Consider the following 21,017-nt stretch of genomic DNA (forward strand, 5'->3'; position numbering starts at 1 on the left):
TTGCTGGCGTCTGAGTCGGACTGGAGCTCTCTGCCCTTTACCAATCCAGCCACGGGCCCATCCATCTGGCCCATCAAGACTCACTCTCATTTCATCAGTCCATAAAACCTTAGAAAAATCAGTCTTGAGATATTTCTTGGCCCAGTCTTGACGTTTCAGCTTGTGTGTCTTGTTCAGTGGTGGTCGTCTTTCAGCCTTTCTTACCTTGGCCATGTCTCTGAGTATTGCACACCTTGTGCTTTTGGGCACTCCAGTGATGTTGCAGCTCTGAAATATGGCCAAACTGGTGGCAAGTGGCATCGTGGCAGCTGCACGCTTGACTTTTCTCAGTTCATGGGCAGTTATTTTGCGCCTTGGTTTTTCCACACGCTTCTTGCGACCCTGTTGACTATTTTGAATGAAACGCTTGATTGTTCGATGATCACGCTTCAGAAGCTTTGCAATTTTAAGAGTGCTGCATCCCTCTGCAAGATATCTCACTATTTTTGACTTTTCGGAGCCTGTCAAGTCCTTCTTTTGACCCATTTTGCCAAAGGAAAGGAAGTTGCCTAATAATTATGCACACCTGATATAGGGTGTTGATGTCATTAGACCACACCCCTTCTCATTACAGAGATGCACATCACCTAATATGCTTAATTGGTAGTAGGCTTTCGAGCCTATACAGCTTGGAGTAAGACAACATGCATAAAGAGGATGATGTGGTCAAAATACTCATTTGCCTAATAATTCTGCACTCCCTGTAATGTAATGCTTAAACTACAGGTTCCATACAATCTTTTGTTCTACATGAATGCAAAGAAAATGTACAAGATGTACTCTGTAGGACAAGAATCTACACGCTTGTCAATCATTCGGTATAATTGCTGCAAGACGCTACCAAGTAGAACCCAAGGAAGGCTTTAGATGTGTTGAAAATGTGCACTAATATGAAAGCTGAGAGTTCTGTAAAATGAGATGGTGCCTAGCATTTTACGAAGGATGAGTCACACTGGGTCAGTTCGAGCGACGGAAAGCAATCTAGGAATCCATTCAACAAGATCAAAGCTTCATTCTACACATATAGAATTAGGGCTTTTCTTATATACTAACTATATCTAATTAACATCACAGGCTTTTTTCTTAACAAAGGCATTATAAACATTCAAAACATCTATTTAACTTCTTTTTGAGGCTTATCCAGCCTCAGTGCTGAGTCATTATTTGATGATGGGGCACATTACACTGAAGCCTTCATAACTTACTTCCCACAAAAGATATCCTAGCCAAATGTGAGTTATTTTTTTCAAACATCTTGGGGATTCTAAAGATATGGAACACAGGATTTGTGAATTTTCCTGAAAGTTATTGAGAAAATAGCCAAAACATGGCAAAATTAGGAATTTTTGGGGAAAAATGGGGAAAAAGTGCTGTGCAAAAAGTATAGCCCTCATTATGACATTGACGGTAAATCCCTCTTACCGTCACGGTAACAGCCGCCAACATACCGCCGAGGTGGTGAATATCCGTTCACCATATTATGACACACCAATCCGACAGAATACTGCCACATGCACAAATCTGCCAGCCCAAAGAACAGTGCTAAAGTGGCGGTACCAACACCCATACCGTTACGCCAACAAAACAATGGCCACTACATCATGACTGACGAATCACTACAGTGGACATTCAACGGTGGTGATCTATTGGCGGTACACACTGGCACGCTCATAAAGGACACCCAAATACTAAATTGCACAACATTGGCCAATACTAAAAACACACACCTGACATTCATACACACACCACAACCCACCCACAGCACTATAAAACACACTCCCACATCACCCACAACCCTTCATGATTACAAATTATTGTCACCTGGCTGATACCAAGACCACTGCGACAACCAGACACAAATTCCACATACACCCATACATCCCTCAAGCACCCCACAACGCACACCCAACCACAGTACCCAACACTCACACACTTATACCCACCACACAACACCCATGTCCCCACAAAGGGACCCCCGTTTCACAGATGAAGAGTTGAGGGTCATGGTGGAGGAAATAGTCAGGGTAGAGCCACAGCAGTTTGGAGCACAGGTACAGCAAATATCCATTGCAAGGAAGATGGAGCTTTGGTGGAGAATCATGGACAGGGTGAATGACATGGGAGAGCCTCCAAGAACAAGGGACGACATCAGGAAGAAGTGGAACGACGTGCGGGGGAAGGTACGTTACATAACGACATCAGGAAGAGGTGGAACGACGTACGGGGGAAGGTACGTTCCATATCAGCAAGGCACCAGTTCGCCATACAGAGGACTGGCGGTGGACGCCCACCTCCTCCTCCACAGCTCACAGCATGGGGGGAGCAAGTCTTGGCAAAACTGCATACTGAGAGACTCACTGGAGTTGTCGGAGGACTGGACACTGGTGAGTCAATATTTATTACTTATCAACCCCCATTCCTGCATGCCATCTCACACCCTCACCCTCACTCCCATCATTCCACTCCATCCCACACACTGCACCTATACACATGACTAACCTCAATGCCCAGACCTGCATGCAATACCAATGCATTGACAGCCCTCCCAGCCCTGCATGGACATCCATCACTAAAGCATGCACAGCATAGGGGAACTACCAATCCACAATACATCAGCATACACAAACCAAGGTGGCAGGGCAACAGCAACAATAGAGGGGAAGCTAGGGATGTACAATATGTCACAGGCATGAAGCATTATTCATCTCTTACATCCCCGCAGGTGCCACAGCCAATGTCAGCGGAGAGGAGGTGCCATGACAAACCAGTCCCCCAACAGAAGATGCCCCTAGGGATGACAGTAACTCTGGATCTCAGGATCAACAACCTGGCCCATCAGGGAACACTGAACAGTCAGTCACCCCAGCCCACTCACAGTCCACCACAGAGCCTCTCCCATCAGTATCCAACACTACAGCACCCACCCAGTGTCCCCACACCTCTGTCCCCAGGGCATGTCAATCAGTAGTGTGCCCATCTGTACAGGGACCCCATGCCACACCTCACACCCAACACAATCACGGACCTGGGGTCAGTGGCAGTGGGCACAACGTTCAGTGAACAAAGGCACAGGGGAACAGGGACACTGGGAGGACCTCTGTGCACCAGGTGGAGGACAGGCCCAGGGAACCGACTCTCCAGGAGGCACTCACCAAGATCCTGGGGTCCTACTAACAATCCCAGGACATGATGGGCCAGATCCTTGACAACATGCAGGGGAACAAGCGGCTGCAGGAGGAACACCTTTGGAGATCAGGGAGGACTTTCATGCTCTCAATACCACCATGATCTCCATAGCAGTGTTGCTGGCAGACATGGCCAACATCATGAGGGAACTGACAGCACACCTGCGGGCCCCTACCACTAGCCAGTCTATTGACCAGCCGACCACCTCCGCTGCAGCTAGTGGCGAGGAGGCCCCACCACAGGACCCAGAGGCCACCAACACCCCTCCCCCTGCAGAAGGTGAACCACCCCGAAAACGTTCCCTGCGACCCAGACAGAAGCCAGAGACACTTGCCAAGACCAAGACCAACGCAAGGAAATTAGGCTCTCCTGATTGTCCTCCTTGTGTCCCTCAATTTTATAGTGCTACAATAAACACCCTTAAACACAACTTGACTGATAGTATTTTATATGTTTAAAATGGTCATTCAGGGGAACAATCACATCTGGTGCAAATGATATCGACACTGTGATAGCATAAAATGTATGACCTGTAACTGTCTGTAGTAATCACATCAGGACACTGTTGTCATATCACCAACATCTGTAAAATGACAAGCCATAGGTGACAGTAAGTTTAGATGCAAGGGAAGTGAATGCCATCATGCCACAGTCGCACAGATGAAATCAATATTCAGAGCAATGATCTGTTCCACTTTCTCACTTGTGTGTCATTGGAAGTACTGACGTATAACTGATGTTCTGTTGTCCACATCCTCATCCTCTGCCTCCTCATCCTCACTGTCCTCAGGGTCCACTGCTGCCACAGGGGCATCTCCAGTCTCCTCCTCCTGCATAAAAGGCACATGTTGTCTGAGGGCAAGGTTTGTCAACATGCAGCATGCCACTACTATCTGGCAGACCTTCCTGGGTGAGTAGCACAGGGATCCACCTGTCAGATGGAGGCACCTAAACCAGGCCTTCAGGAGGCAGAAGGTCCTTTCAATTATTCTTCTGGTTCTCCCATGTGCCTCATTATAACATTTCTCAGCGTCTGTCCTGGCATTCCTCACAGGGGTCAGGAGCCACAATAGGTTTTGGTAGCCAGAGTCACTTATAAGTATTGAGGGACACACATTAGCCTAACACAATTCCATGGGGATAACACTTGAAGGCATACACTGACATACAGTGGGTGGGGATTCTGGCTGATCTATTAGCCACACCCTATGCCTCTGTAGTTGGCCCATCACTTTTAAGATGCTGCTATTCCTCAGGACAAAGGCGTCATGCTCTGACCCAGGATACTTGGCAGTGACGTGGGAGATATACTGGTCCGCCAGGCACACCATTTGCATAGTCATTGAGTGGAAACTCTTCCAATTCCTGAACACCTTCTCATTTTGCCAGGGGGGGACGAATGCAATATGTGTACAGTCAGTCGCCCAATAATATTGGGGATATGTATGCCCCATTGCATAGAATCCTGCCTTAATAGTGGTCAAATCTTCCACCAGGGAGAAAACAATGTAGCTGCACATGTGCTTCACTAGGGCAGACAAAACCCTTACCAGCACGATTGAGAACATTTGCTGTGACATTCCTGCTGCCAAGCCCACTGTCACTTGGAAATAACTAGTTGCCAGGAAATGGAGCACTGATAGCACTTGCACAAGAGGGTGTTCCCAGTGGGATGACGGATGGCGGATATCAGGCCAGGCTCCAATTGGGCACACAGCTGTGTGATTGTGGCCCTGTCCAGTCTATAGGTGAGTATAATGTGCCTGTCCTCCAGCGTATCCAAGTCCACAAGGGGTCTATACATGGGGGTTTGTCTCCTCCTCCTATTTATCCACAGCGGTAGGTATCTAAGGGACACAAGAGTGAGTAGGCAGTCACAGTTTGAACAATGGAACCACCACCTCAGTGTACATACAGCATCAATGTGATGGGACAGTTGGAATGGCAATGTATGGGCAATTTTAGGCAATGATGCTGTTTATCTGATCATTGTCCACCACCATGAAATGTCGACCGCCTGTCCTGTACCTTGGGACAGGTGGAAGTGAGGTAATTCGCCGATGTTGGGTGTCATGGCGGAAGACCGTCTTGCACTGCCGTGCAGTTCCTCATTTGCTAATATGGGGCTCTATGGAGTACAGTGGCCAATGGGGATCAGCAATGCAGTGACAGTGTACACCGCCGCGAGGTGACCGCCATTTTCTATCCAAATCCTCACTTGTTTCCTGACTTTCCACAGGACGACACCTACACTGCGTGTGCCACTGTGAACTCTGTCAGGTACCTACCACGGCCGGTGTGACCAGGGAAAGGGCTCCTGTCTTCACTTTGAGGAGTTGGAGTGACTGGTGGATGGGGTCCTACCCCTGTATGGGCCTCCAGACCAATAGGTGAGTACACCCTGGGCATGAGGCACCTGGGAACGATGCATGGAGATGTGTGTGCAAGCATCGTGTCATCGGAGGGGGAATGTCTGGTGGTAGTGTACGTGGTGTGCCATATGTGTGACAGGCTGGATTGTATGTGTAATGGTGTCCTCCTGTCTGCATTCTCTCTGCAGGTCAGCGCCCATCAAAAGAAGGGATTGTGTTGTGCCATCGCCAAGGACGTGCAGACCCTGGTGGTCTACACTATGCGGAGCACCCACTGCAGGAAACGGTGGGTGTACCTGAGAAGCTGGGCACGAAGACTGCAGAGGCCCAGCTGGGGATGGCCTCCCAACAACAAAGGGGTGCCCATCGGAAACTGACCCCCCTGATAGCCCGAATACTGGTGGTGGCCTACCCAGAGCTGGATGGGTGCTTGAGGGTATCACAGAAGTCACAAGGGGGGTGAGTACAGTGGGCGTTACTACAATAATTAGTAGGTGTCATGAGATCCGGGTGCTGCGTGTGACATGACTTAGTGGGTGCCTCTTAATGCCAGGCCAAGCATTGGAGCATGATCCATCTCAAGGGTAATGGGTGTATGGAAAAAGCAGGTAACCTCGCTGGTTTGCATTCCATGTCAGTCAAGGCTTTGTGAGTCCTAGGAGGTGTGCAGTTGGCAGTGTTTGGCCCTCATCTTGCTGTGGCATCTAGCCAAATCAATGGCAGTGCAAAGTATAGTGCTCACTCCTGATACCTGTGTGTGACGGTGCTGTGTATGGGAACTGTGGTGTTGGTGCAGTAATTGACCCAGTGTTCCCTTTCCCTCTCTCCCCCTTTCTCCTTTTACCATCCTGTCCATGTGTGCATTAGCATTATCTGACGGAGGAGCAGGGGCACCAGCGACAGAGTGAGCTGCATCCCAAGGGACCCAGATGACAGAGTCCACCGTCGCCAAGGGAACCAGTAGGACAGAGGGCGAGGGGAGCACCACGTCGAAGACAGGAAGTGACAACACTGACTCAGATACCTTCTCCGATGGAAGCTCCCTGATGGCGGAGGACACCTCTGTGACCATCCCAGCTGCAGGTGCAGCTGCCACCCCTGTACCAGCACCGCACTCCTATTAGTCCCTCAGTGAGTTGCCTGTGCCCACTCACCCAGGAGAGTGGGCGTCTCCTTCGCCCCAGGCCCTGCCCCAGTCAGCCCTGCTGCCCTGAGTGAGGAGGCTATTGACCTCCTGAGATCCATCTCTGTAGGGCAGTCAACCACTGTGAATGCCATCCAGGGGCTGGCATCCCAGATGCAACAATGCAATGCATTCCTGGAGGGCATCCACAGTGGATTGGCGGCCCAACAGAGATAGATTCAGGCTCTGGCCTCCTCTCTGATGGCAGTCATTGTCCCTGTTCCTATATTCCCCCTCCAACTACCACTTCCCAGTCCCAGTCTCCTCAACCCCAACCCATCCCATGCACACATACAGATGAGCATGCACACAAAACAACCCACAAGAGTGGCACAGTCAAACACAGGCACCACACTTCAGCCCACAAGCACTCACGCAAACACAAGTCAGATGTACACACAACCACATTCACTGCCTCCACTGTCTCCCCCTCCTCCTCCTCCTCTAACACCCTCTCAGTCACGTCCACACTCACACCTGCATGCAGTGCTTCAACATCCACCAACAGCATCTACTCACCAAGCAGCACATACACCTCACTTGCAGACACCTCCACAACATCCATCCACACGTCCTCTGTGTCCTCTCCCACTCTATCTGCCCACCTCTTAAATGACACAAACGCAGGCACTCAGACAACCAACAGCCATCTACCTCACATCAGCACACTCCCCATGCACCTGCACCCAAGTCCAGTAGACGTACTTCTCCAACAACCACTCCTTCAACCTCCACTCTCATCACTCCTCCCTCATCCCGCCCCACCGTCCCTAAAAGCTTTTCCTCACTCAACTTGACCTCTTCCCTCCCTCTCCACCCCGTCCTGCCCATAAGAGCAGAGTCCCAATGACCCAGCCTAGCACCTCAGCCAAACAGCCACGGGGACAGTGGAGGCACCTCCTAGTCGTGGAGGCAAGACAGTGAAGGATCCCACTCCACCAGCCAGGAAGGGTAAGGATCCCACTCCACCAGTCAGGAAGGGTAAGGAACCCACTCCACCAGCCAGCAAGGGTAAGGATCCCACTCCAACAGCCAGGAAGGGGAAGGATCCCACTCCAACAGCCAGGAAGGGGAAGGATCCCACTCAACAGCAAGGAAGGGGTGGGATCCCACTTCACCAGCCAGGAAGGGAAACGATCCCACTCCAACAGCCAGGAAGGTGAAGGAACACTCACCTCCTGCCAGGACAGGGGAGAAGCCCTCACTTCCTGCCATGAAAGTAAATACGCCCACAACTCCAGCTGAGACACAGCAGCCCTCACCTCCAACGGAGGCTGCCCAGGAGGCACCTTCCACAGCTAAGACACAGCAACCCTCGCCTCCAACGGAGGCTGCCCAGGACGCACCTTCCACAGCTGAGACACAGCCGCCCTCGCCTCTAACTGAGGCTGCCCAGGAGGCACCTTCCACAGCCGAGACACAGCCGCCATCACCTCCAGGTGAGCTGGCAGGGTACCAACACCACCACTACCAGTGATCACGGAGCCCTCACCTCCAGCTGAGATGGTGCAGCCCTCACTTTCAGCAGCGGACTTGTAGGCCACCCTCTAGGGACTGCTTTACAAGGAGCCCCCTCCAGAAGCAATGGGCAAGTCCCCCACCTCAGAGACTGTGACCTTACACTCCCCAGCATTGGGAAATGAGCATGGAGCCCCCTCCAGAACCAGTAAGCAAGTTCCCGACTCCAGCTGAGGTGCCCCCCACCCCTCTTCCCCCTGAGGTGCCTGCCCACTTCAGTAATGATGCCCCGGTGCACTTCTGTGAGGATGTCATCAGGAAACGAGTTGGGCCTTGGACTGTGCCCTGTGGCCATTTGAGCCTTTAGTACTTTGGACTGGGCATTGGCCCTTTGTGGACAATTGTACATATCTGGTTCATGTGGTGGCTTTTGCCTTGCTAGTACATTTTCAGTACTTGTGAACTCTAGTCCTTTGTATTATTATGCCGTGTGTCGTATGCCATTGGTTTCCATCTGCAGCTAGTTTTGTGTGTATAGTGTGTGTATGTCTGGTGTGTGTTGTGCGTCTGTGTGTCACTCTCCTTTTCCTCCCTCCCTCCCTGGGGGGCTGTACTCACCGTCATCGTCTTTGTCTGCGTTGGTGTTCCATGTGGAGCATGGCATAAAAGACCATCAGGAAGACTTGCAGTTCCGGTTCCATGGTGGCTTGTTCTTCTCTGTGTCTCTGATGGTAAGTCTTTGGTCTTCTGTGCAGTGTTTCTGCCAGGCTTTTGATGGCATTGGTTCCTCCCCGGAAATCGTGGCGGATTGCAGTGTTATCATATGGTGGGCGGTACCTTGTCTTCCACCTGGCTGTTGATGGCTACCTCCGTGGTGAGTGGTGTTAACGCCCTGGCGGATGGTGTGGTACATTGGCTGTCTATGGGAGTTCTCACTGCCATGGTCTTAATTTGGCAGTAATTACCGCCAGCCCATTGGCGGTATTTCCGCACTTTATCACTCACCGCCAATGTCATAATGACCACCTATATGTTTTTTCCTAAAAATGGCATCAACAATATATGTACTGTGCTAAGATCACCATCTCCCAAGCTTCCAAATTTAGTAAGGGGTCATTTATGTGGATTGATCATACATATCCTAAAGAAACTAGTTGTGGAATTAAAAAAAAAAACTTCCCCCAAAGAGTCTTCTCTGTTTTCCAGTGAGTTTTTTTAATAGAAATATATGACAACGTTTTCATGTGTAATTTGTTTGGCCTGTGAGCTGATTTGCAAAACTAATATACAATTATGCCTGTCAGACCTTTCTGGTTGCAGGGATATAGGGCCCAATTATGAGTTTGGCGGTCCTATGACCGCCAGGCTTATGGTGGCGGTTGGACTGCCACATCTGTGGCGGTCTGACCGCCACATCACGAGGTTGATGGGCAGACTGCCAACCTACCTCCATCCCAGCCAGGATCCTAGATGCCAACGGGCTGATGGCAGTGCTGGTTGTAATCAGATAGGGCAGCGCTGAACCTAGCGCCACCCTGCTGATTCGAACCTTAACCTCCGGCAGCCTTTTCATGGCCGTTCCACTGCCATGGAAAGGCTGGAAGAGAACAAGTGCAGGGGACGCAGGGGGCCCTGCACTGCCCATGGCATGGACAGTGCAGGGATCCCCCTTACCAGCACCCTTTAAATGAGCACTATCTGCTGTACAGACAGTGCACATTTCAAGGGTGCTGGTGCCCCCTCCATGCGGCAGCATTGCCACTGGCTCTATTATGAGCTGGTGGCAACGCTTTTGCACCTTTCCCCCTGGTTGACCATCGGAAACCTTGGTTTCCACGGTCAGCCCAGTGGGAAAATTGTAATGGGGCTGGTGGGGAGGCCTCCAGCACTACAACAACCTCCTAGTCGGGAGTTTGGCAGACGGATGTTTCCGTCCACCAAACTCATAATCAGCCCCTTAGTGTTTGTTGGTTGTCATAAACACCTAACACCCACAGCCGCCAACTGAGCTGTAGCTTAGGATGGTTTTTCATTCTGTACCAACCATGCAACAATTCATATGGTAAAATCTAATGAATAAAAAAAGGGCATTAGAGATAGCCTATACATTCTTCAAATGTGCCTAAGATTTTGAGCACAGGAATAATGGTTATTTGTACAATTGTGAATCTGAGGTTACCTATACAGATATGTGATTAAAAAGGCCCTTGCAAAATTTTTTCATTCTTGTTCACTAACTTATATTTTGAAACCAAAAACTGAGAGGAATTCAATTGATAATAACAAATAAATTATGCAGTATTTCCACACTTCTCCCAATATAAACTGTATCCCACTTGCAGGGCTGAGCCTTTCGCCTTTAACAGGAAAAGCCTTAAAACGCAACATGACACATTACATTTTCACCATCAAAAATAACCCATTTGGTGATTTAGATAGCTACAGAAATTGAGCCTAGGCTCAAATGCCACCCAGGAAAGACTACCATATATAAACATTTTTGAGAACCAGACACCCAGGGGAGTCTCAGGTAGTGACTTGTGCGAATCTCACTACCCTTTCTTGTCCAGAATGACCTCATGCATTTCCATTTCTGTGAGGGGAAGTTCTGGAATCTGTAAGGATCCACAATATTCCTACCTCTCAGCATTCCAACACTTCTGGTAAAGGTACCCCACTGGTGTTTTTAGGCCTAATGCCATGATAAAAAAGGCCCCAAAATGTAACTTAGAGATGTCACCTTTTCAACATGAAATATGAGCCATTTTGGTGGTATGGGTAGCTGTGATGTTTGGTTCCAGGCTCCGCAGCCACCCAGGGAATCCTAACAATCAGACATTTTTTAAAACAAGACACCGAGGGGAGTCCAGAGTGGTATGACTTACATGAATATTTTCTTACTCAGTAAGCTCAGCACCACCTGTGTGGATGGACGTAGTGACACAGAAAAATGTGAAGGCAGCTTATATTCCTCATAAAAAATGACATTTTTTAGGGATGTGGGAAGCAGCAGAATTTTGTCTTGGGGTCAGATGCCACTCGGGGAAACCTACAAAATCTAGCCATTTCTGAAAACTAGATACCAAAGGGAGACCATGACAGTGTGATTTGCATTAACACCCCTACCTTAATGTAGTTAGAATGCTCTCCAAACCTCAAACTTTCGCTAAAATCTCCCATTTTCCTCCCATTTCTTTGAAAAATGTAGTTGTCCCAGCATTTCCACACTTTTCCAGATAGAAATTGTACCTTACTCAATGTGTGCAATAAGGCAACCTAAATACCTTTTTTGCCTTAAAGAGCAAAATGTGCCATAGTATCTGGCACTATAAATCATTACTTTTTGGTTTGGGTGTGGTCCTTCAAAAGGGCAGAATGCCCTCCCTATCAGTGAAGGTAGCCAGCAGCTCACCCCATGCTGAATACTCTGGTGGGCAGAAGTAACATGAGAATGACACAATAAGAGACCAAGGGGAGAAGTGGGCTGATGCACGGGCCCCACGCGATATGCTGCTTTGGGCAGGAGCTAACATGAACAACACAATAACAGACCAATGAGTAAAGTGAGTTGAAGCATGGACCCCAACATGTATGATTTGGTGGGCAGCGGCTAAATTGAATGGCATAATTTTAGACCATAGAGTGAAGTGGGCTATGCTGTAGTGAGCAGAAGCAAAATGTGGGTAAAGTGGGCTGGTCCCTTGTGTATCAGCTCCCAGCTAAGAGGGCCAGTCCTTCCCCAAAATAAACTATTGTGGACTAGTATGATTCCTACTCAGGATTCACATTCCTAGCCACAATCCCTGAGTTATTGGCAGCGGGCATCATTGGAAAGGCAAGACTCTCCCTATTGCAAACGTGTATCTCATGTAAAAATTAAAACTAAAGTTGCAATAAATACCTTAAAACCAGGGAAAGCAACAGTGCCAGATAAGATACCAGGCGATCTTTATAAATCAGAAATTTCTATCTGGTCTTGGTACACTAACCTGATTTCAAATAGACTTGCCACTGGCGGTGCAATTCTAAGCACCTGGAAGGGAGCTGAAATAATTCCCACTGTCAAAAAGGGCAGCGCAAATTCCCCTGCCAATTACAGACCCATCAGCCTGATTGATAATCTGCAGAAATTTTTTGCTAAACAATTGCTAGAGAGGTTAACTACTTGGGTTCAAGACCACCAGGCCCTCTCTACGCTACAAGTGGGTTTTCAATCTAAAACCAGCATGATTGACCAGGTTTTTAGATTGACACTTCTGTATTGGAAATACGTGGCTCTTGCTAAACAACCTTTATATGTTGTTTTCGTGGACCTTAGAGCTGCCTTCGATCTGGTCTCTAGAGAAAAGTTGTGGGAAGCACTATTTCAGATGGGTGTTCCTATAAATTTAGTTTTTCTTCTTCAGCGGCTACATGCTAATACGTATGCGCAAGTGAGGTGGGGTGCCCAGGGAGAACTGACAGACAAAATCCCCATACAGAGGGGAGTCCGCCAGGGTTGTGTCTTGGCCCCCATACTATTCACCTTATTCATTAACAAAGTGGTTCAAATTCTATCCTCTTGTTCTAATGACGCTCCCACCTTGAATGGGCAGAAGATCCCAATATTATTGTTTGCCGATGACTCACTTCTTATCTCTAAGACCCCGATGGGCCTCCAAATCCTTGTGGATAGACTCAAGTATTTTTGTGATGACCATGGTTTGGAATTGAATGCTACTTAAAACAAAATTGATGGTGTTCACTTCTGGCTCCGGTTGGAAGCGCACCACCAATTTGGATGGGGCCTCATTAAGCAGAGTTAAGACTATAGACTATTTGGAAGTGCGTTTATCAAACAACTTGCACTGGGAGGATCAAGTCAATAAAAGCTTGGGGCTTCTTTAGCACAGAGCAGCCGTCATCCTGCGCTGTTATAAGAATTCCTTATCTAAAGCTGTATCTCCAGCCATTAAAATCTATTTGGCAAAGGCGCAGGGTGCCGCCGCTTAAGGTGCTGAAATATGGGGATTCTCCGACAGCAAACGATTAATAGTAGGAGAAAATACCTTTGCTAGGGCTCTACTACCATGCCCCCGTGGTACCCCCTTGATCCCTATGTTTTTCAATCAATCAATCAATCAATCATTGAATTTGTAAAGCGCTCTACGTACCCGTGAGGGTTTCAAGGCGCTTGGGGGGGGTGTTGTTGTTACTGATCGAAGAGCCAGGTCTTGAGGTCTAGGTCTTTTTGGAACTAGGCTTTAAACGTATAGCTGACCTGATAGCTTTAAGACCCCTGCTGTACCGGGTAAGGATTTGGACTGTCCCTGAGCTTATTGTATATAAAGATTCAGCACTCGATCTACTAAGGAGGCCGAAAGCGGCCACTATTCTATGGGTTAAGCAAGTTTCCAATTGGTTTTGTGTTCTTGGATTACGAAAGTTTTGGGATGAGCCACACAAGTTGGTAAGATCTGATAAAACTCTTTTGAAGACAGCGTACTGGTCCTATGTAAAAAACAACCTGGTCCACTGTATATCCTATGGCCAGTTGACCAACTCATGTATCGATCTTAAGTGGTATCCCCAATATGAACCATATCTTGATCTGATTCCCGACTTATTGGGGAAGGGTCTCTGTGCACGCTTCCGTTTTGTAAGCCTCCCGTTGTTATCTTTTACCAAAAGCTGGGGCACCACTCCATCTATTGATCTTTGTCCAGCTTGTCTTGGCTGTTCTGAAACTATTGAACATTTTATGTTTTTTTGCTCTGTATATACTGGTCCAAGATAAAAATGGTTACGCCCAATGTGTCGAGACATGGGCTTGAGTCAGTGTTCTTTAGCTCTCAGGATTTTAAAGCAAGTTCCTTGTGACCGCCTGGCGTATACGACATCGTTTATTGAATTAAATCTTTTAGCTCTGCCATCAACTACCAATTGAAGATACAAATATAGGGATATACCTTCTCTGTTTTAATTATTGTTTATATTTATTAAGTTATTAAGCTCGTTGTTTTTATCTTTGTTTTAATTCTGTTATGTATGTATTTTATGCTTTGATAACATTTTAGACCGAATAAAACTTTGCTATTGCTACTGCTTTTAAGTGATTGCAACCTCTTCTCAGGCATGATTGGCACCCAGGGAAAGGACATTTTTCAAATGTATTGTTGTGCCCCGGGGTGGGCAAAAGATGCCTTGGGGACAAACCCTTCCACCAAAGAGTCTTCTCTGTTTCTTGAGTTTTTTGATCATGAATCGTGGCACGTCGACAATTCCTGTGTTGAGAGAGGCAAAGCTGTAAAGGAAAGACTCTTTTGTTTCCAGCAATTCCCCTCTCACAAAAAAGTGAGGGTATTCAGTAGGATCAATGATGTCAGTGTGCCATTCCGCATGCTGACATCATTGATGGAGGCAGGGAGGCTGACGTACAAGCGATTCTGCATGATTATGTAATTCTACACGCTGACTTAATTGATGGAGGCCGGGAGGCTGACGTACCAGCGATTCTGCATGATTATGGTAACTGGGGAAGCCTCAGGTGAAAGCACCAGAGGTTTCCTTGTTTGGGAACATCTCATTCTCCATACTAAGGGGGCTAACAAGCCTTTGACATCCATTCCTGAAATGAAGGTATGCAATTGGAAATATAAACGTTAAAGTACTTTGCTTGAAAAGCAGAAAACAAATTTGCATATGAAGGCATGGTTATCTAGGTGTCATGTAACCTCTGAAATATTTCATCACTGTGCCTAAAGCTTTCCCTATCATTTCTTGCCTTTTTTATGGTAGGTAACTTACATGATAAAATACCTAAGCCACTCTCAAAAAAAAAACTTTGGAAAAGTCAATAGGTTATTGCATTTTCATTTACAGACTTATTGGCTTCATGTAGTTAGTGTGACTGCAGTGGTGGAAGCAGTGTAACTGCAGAGTATGGATCATGTAGTACATGAGGGAGCAGCCCCGAGAGGGAGGACAGAGAGGGTGGAATGCGGGAAAGGAAAGAATGATGGTGCAGAGTAAATCCAGATAAGTAGATTCTGAAAAACCCACCTGAAAGATGACAACACTGTGATCCGCTGGTGTGGCAGATGGTCCTGAGCATGTTGGGGATTTTGCCAGAAGTGGTTCCTCGAAGGCTTCTTCCCTGACAAGATGGTGCAAAGACAGCAAGCTCAGTAGGCCAACAGTCATCCAATATTTAGTGGGCCTCCAGGATAGATGCTCTTCCCTCAGGACAGAGCAGGCTGGTGTACCACGCCGTGGTGGAAAGCAGAATGATTCCTCTGGGGTTGCAGTGGCTCAGCTGCTCTTACCGAGAGATGACAAAGGTACTGGTGCCGCACTGCCACTATTGATATACTCATCATGTGCCCAATAAGAATTAATAATTCACTCTTGTGTATCCTATGCTTAATCCAACTGAAAGTAGATAGTGGTGCTTTTGAGCACGGATGAATAAATGTTGCTAAAATGTTTCGCATTCAAGGACCTTCTCAGTAGACACCTCAGTAGTGATACACATGTAGTCTGTGACCTTATTCTACGTCAGATATTCATTAACAGGTGACTGCTCTCTCTGTCAGTGACATAGTAACCTTAGAAAACTACATACAGCTCTTAACCTTCCCTTCACATTCAATGGCATGTATACATTTTAGGCACCCGTCTTCTTTCATCAATAGGCAGAAAAGTGTTAACAATTTGGCCAGCTTACCATTGTAGAAATGGGCCTATATATTGTTTTGTGGTACTTTGCTTCACTGCTGAACATAACCTTCCTTATGGTTTGTTTTTTTCTGGCCAGTGGCACAAATGTTTATGCTGAATGTTAATTGCTTATATTGACTGCTTATCCTATTCACAAAATAGAAGACGTGACATACCATTGCCATCTTGTGGATGAAACCTTCCTCTCCCATATCATAACATTGGGGATTCCTTATTACCTTAAATAAGCTGGTATTCCTATTTGAGAGGAGGTAGGTATATCACCTTTGGTAACTTGTAATGATAAACCCTCTTTAAAGGTAAACTTTGAACTATCATTACAATTTGCCACTTTTAGAAAGTTAAAAGACCAGATGATGGACGGAATGCTGAATAAATCAACCATTCACCCCCAGTCACAGATCTAGGTTTAATCCATCAGTTTTTCTGCTCACTACCCCACCCAGCAATATGCAAATCAGTCTTGACTCTGCTCCCCTTGGACCAGAACCAAACATCCTGGGACCGGTTTTGGGGGATCACCCCTCATCAGCCAGGCTAGCTTAAATCTAGTGGCACAGTGATCATGGGGCCCACATCTGGGAATACCCTTCCCACTTGGGTGACAAAAGCAAAAAGAACAGATCATGGATGGAATGTGGAACAAATCAGCATTCCGTCCATCATCTGTTCTTTTTGCTTTTGTCACCCTATGTGGAAACGGTACCCCCAGCCGTGGGTCCTGTACTCACTGTGCCACTGGATTTAAGCTAGCCTGACTGATGAGGGATAATACCCCAAAACCAGACCCAGGATGCTTGTTTCTGGTCCAGGGAGTACCTGGCCTGGCAGTTGAGGCTAGACTTTTCCCATGGGGAGCAGGGTCAAGCCTTATTTGCATATGGCTGGGGCCAAATTGTGGTGGCGTAGTGAGCAAGAAAACTGATAGAATAAACCCATATCTGTGACTGGGGGTGAATGTTTGATTTGTTACGCATTCTATCCATCATCTGTTCTTTTTACTTTTAGAAAGGTGGCACTGTCCTGCCTTTAGCCCTTTGTGTCTGCAGCCTGTCTTTGGACACATGGATGGGTGTAACCGACAGTCAGACTTTGTGAATTTCTCCCAGACAGTCAGCAATAGTGGGATTAGGTGTGCCTCAATGGGCAAATAAATGGCTTGGTCGAGGGCAAGGCTGAGCACAGCTCCACTTGCATCTGAATAGGCTGTTCACAATAGGCCTAAAGACCCTGTATTGTCAATGCAACCCGCTTGGAGCCAGTTAGAGGAGTCAGGAAATTCCAAGAACTTCAAAGAATCTTTCCAGAAATGTCTATCACCTTCTAGAAGGAGGGCACCAGTATATAAAAAAAGGACCTTAAGATCCACTCTTCAGTTCGCTACTAGACCTGTGGAAGGACTGTCAGAGAATTGCCTTCTGCTGTGCACTCTGCCAGACTGTTGCTGTGCCAGAAAGGACTGCCTTGCTGCCTGGAGCCTCCCTTGAACCCTCAGAGGCCAGACCTGCTGTTCAGACCAGCATCTATACCTGCACCCAGGACTACCTGAAGTGAATCCAAGGGCTAGTTAGGTGGCCTCTTGGTCAGAGCCGTAGGGACTTAATGGGCTCCCACCATCTTGAACCTGCACCAGGACTCAATCTGAATGAGTCCTGAACCCCCAAGAGGTCTCCATACGCACCTGGACCCTTGGTTGTGTTGCTAAAGGTGACAGATGTCCATGGTTTGTGCTTTTAACTTTTAGGTGATATTTTGAACCTTGAACTTTAAAAAGTCATAACTCTGGTTCGAATATTTGGATTTTTGTTGTTTTGGTGTCAAATAGTTTATTAAAATCTGCTCTATTTTTCTAATTGGAATTTTCTGTGTTTTTTTCACTTTATCATTGTTTCTGTACAGCATAAATACTTTACACATTGCCTCTATGTTAAGTCTGACTGTTTTTTGTGCCACGTTCCCCAGGGTTAAGCAGAGGTTAATGTAGTGACTTTTGGAGGTTTACCCGCCAAGGGATTGTGGCTGTTGCTTAACCAGGGATCATACACTTGTCAACCAACAACCCGATTTCTCACAGAGTTGATACTCTGAACACAGTGTGCAAGATTGTGCATTGTCCTCATCATCTTTGCAATTCACAGTCACAGAATTCATAAGAAGTTCAACCAGTAGTATTGCTTCAAACATTGGAAACAGCACTTCCAATAATGATATTTTTAAATCATTAGTTCGAAATAATTGAAAAAGAAACATTTCCAAAAAGAGTTAATACCCCAAATATATTGCAGAAGGAACCATTTGAAAATGGTTAAGGTGTTAGTGCTAGGAATTTTGGGTATAGAGTGTTGAGGTCAAAGACATTGGATTATGAGTTAAGGTTTAAAGGTAAAGGAATTATGGTGAAGGGCTAAGGATTTGAGGTTTTGAACTTTAAATTTAAGTGACTATGGATTAAGATTCAAGGGTTAGGGGTTCAGAGATTAGGATGTAGTGTATAGTGCTGGTTATTATGGTTTTACATGTTTAGGGTATAGGGTTAAGTTTGTAAGAGTCATGGGTATGGGTTAATGTTCAATAGAGAGGGTTAAGACTATGGGATACATAGCTAAATTAAGGGTCTGGGGAATTAGCTTAATGATTTCTGGTGTTGGGTTAAGGTTTGGTAGTTTGAGGAATAAAGGTTAAGGGTTAATGGTTATGGGTTACAGGTTAGACATTTGGGATATTGAATTGAGAGTGTAGGGCACAAGTGATAAATGTATGGGGTTAAAGGTTGAGGTTTAGGGGTTAGGGTTATGAAGAAATGTTATAGAGTTAAGGATAAAGGGTTAAGGGTAGAGGGTTAGGTATATTGGATAAGGGTTTACGGTATAGGGTTAAGAGTTTGTGACATGAGGCTAAAGGTTTGGATCTTGGGTTAAGGATTACAGGTTTGTGTTATGGGTTGAGTTTGTCTGGATCAACAAGTTATCTTTAGGCCCTAGGAAAATTTGCATGATCTCGGCATTATTAGTATAATTTCAGTAATTTTCAGGTTGCTCGTTATGTGAAATTCCAGAAATTAGGCTATTATGCCACACTGCAAAATTATGTGCCATTAATTGTAAAAATTTCGAACACACGTAAACAACGTAAATGAGAGAGGACAAGCAGTTGTTGTTTGCAGTGTTTTTACACTACTTTTTTTTAGAGCTAAAGTGAATTTGAGGGTGCATTTCGCACTAAAATACACCATTGCATTCCACCTAATTGCACATAATTTTTCACAATTTTGTCACAGTTTTGCATAATTATACAAAAGCAAATTTTGAACATTGTTCACAGGTGTGGTTAAGGGTTAAAAGTTAGGAAAATCTGGTTCAGGGGCTAAAGCTATAAGATTAGGGTTAGAGGTTAAGAGTATAATGTATAAGATTAAATGTAGTGTTTGATGTTAAGGGTATAGAGGTAATGGTATAAAGTTAGAGGTTTGGAATATCAGGCTAAGGGTTTGAAATATAGGATTAAGAGTTAATGGTCTAAAGAGTTACATGTTAAGACGATCAAGGGATAGAGCTAACTTCTCATAATGACATGTCTTCAGTGTTTAGATGAAAATGCGTTTTACCTAAAATGTGTTGATGAGAGTCACGGTTATTTTAGCCTATCTGTGCAAAAAAGTATGTGTAAATCTGTAATAGTAATACAATACTTAATATCAGTGGAGCATTTCAGTTTCATAATGGCACAATTAGAAGAGCTAAAAACAGATCGATGCTAACACTCAGTATAACATTCTATTTAACAAAGTATAACACAATCTACAGATTCCCTACTTCATTCGGTGTGCTTCCGAAATGGCTGAATGTTTGACTTCTAAATGCTCAGGCACCATTAGGTTTGTCCTACTCCCCGGGGTGAAACAAATCCAAAATAGAGATGAGCTCTGGTGGTGCCAGAAGGAGAAATTAAAATTGATGCATGGTTGATGGTGGTGCCAGCCTCAGTGAACAATGAATCCTGAAGTGCAAGTGCTATTTGATTGCAGTCTGCTGCAGGCATCAGTCACTCTTTTCTATATTAGTGGCCGGAAATAGAGCTAACGGGGAAAACAGGCTTTTTCTAGGTGTCGTCCATGCCGTCAGCCTCACTGAAAAGGCTGTGTACAGTTTACAGAGTAGAGTTCCCTAGTGGAACCCATGCTTTCTTAAACCATGTTTTGCTCATGCCACCATTGGTGGTCAGAGTCTGAATTCCCTGCACTGTCATCACCATCTTAAGTGGGACCTAGAAAAAATGCAGAAATTCATGAAAAAGATAGTGAACAATGATTGAGATATTTAATATCAGCTTCAGCTGTAATGTCTTGCTTAATTTCTGATGTTGATCCTTTGGTCTACATTGTGTTACCAATGTTTGCAGCCACCAAAGGAACACCTTTCTTCTATGGATGGATGAAGGTATATTGCACCCATTTGTTTTTATTTCTACATCACTGATACTGGATGCAACATGCCTCATGCCTGAACCAAAGGCAGCGGGTGATTTTTGAAAGTGAGGGTGAAATACCCTGCAGAAATTTAAGAGCCTGGCACCCCTAGTGGTAATTAGAGAGGTGTTCTCCACGAGAAGTTTCAAAACATTTAAATGAGCCAAATAGTTAATTTTAGAGCAGACTTTTACATCCCTTCGCTGAGAGCTATAATGCCTATTAACAAATTGCATGTTGTAGTATGTTTGATACTATTACAACAGTACTATTAATGTACTACAAAATGCTATTCACTAACATGTGCAGTGGTCTACACTGCCACCTTTCCTATTGTTTATGTGGGAGATGTCCGCCCAGCCTGGAGGAATGCTTAATAGTGACAGGGAATACTCACTACTAAAGGTTAGGGTTTGAGGGAGGATTAAAGAAGGTTTAAAGGGGACTAGGAAGGAGTTTAGGCACTGACATTCAACCACCTATAAAGAAGAAAGCCCATTCCTATTCACAACCTGCACTTCTATAGTTACTTCAGCCAAAAAGATCCAAAAACAGTGCTATGTGTACTACAGGCCAGAGCTGGCATAACTGCGAC

Source organism: Pleurodeles waltl, chromosome 6 (genome assembly GCF_031143425.1).
Source record: "Pleurodeles waltl isolate 20211129_DDA chromosome 6, aPleWal1.hap1.20221129, whole genome shotgun sequence".
Lineage (NCBI taxonomy): Eukaryota > Metazoa > Chordata > Amphibia > Caudata > Salamandridae > Pleurodeles > Pleurodeles waltl.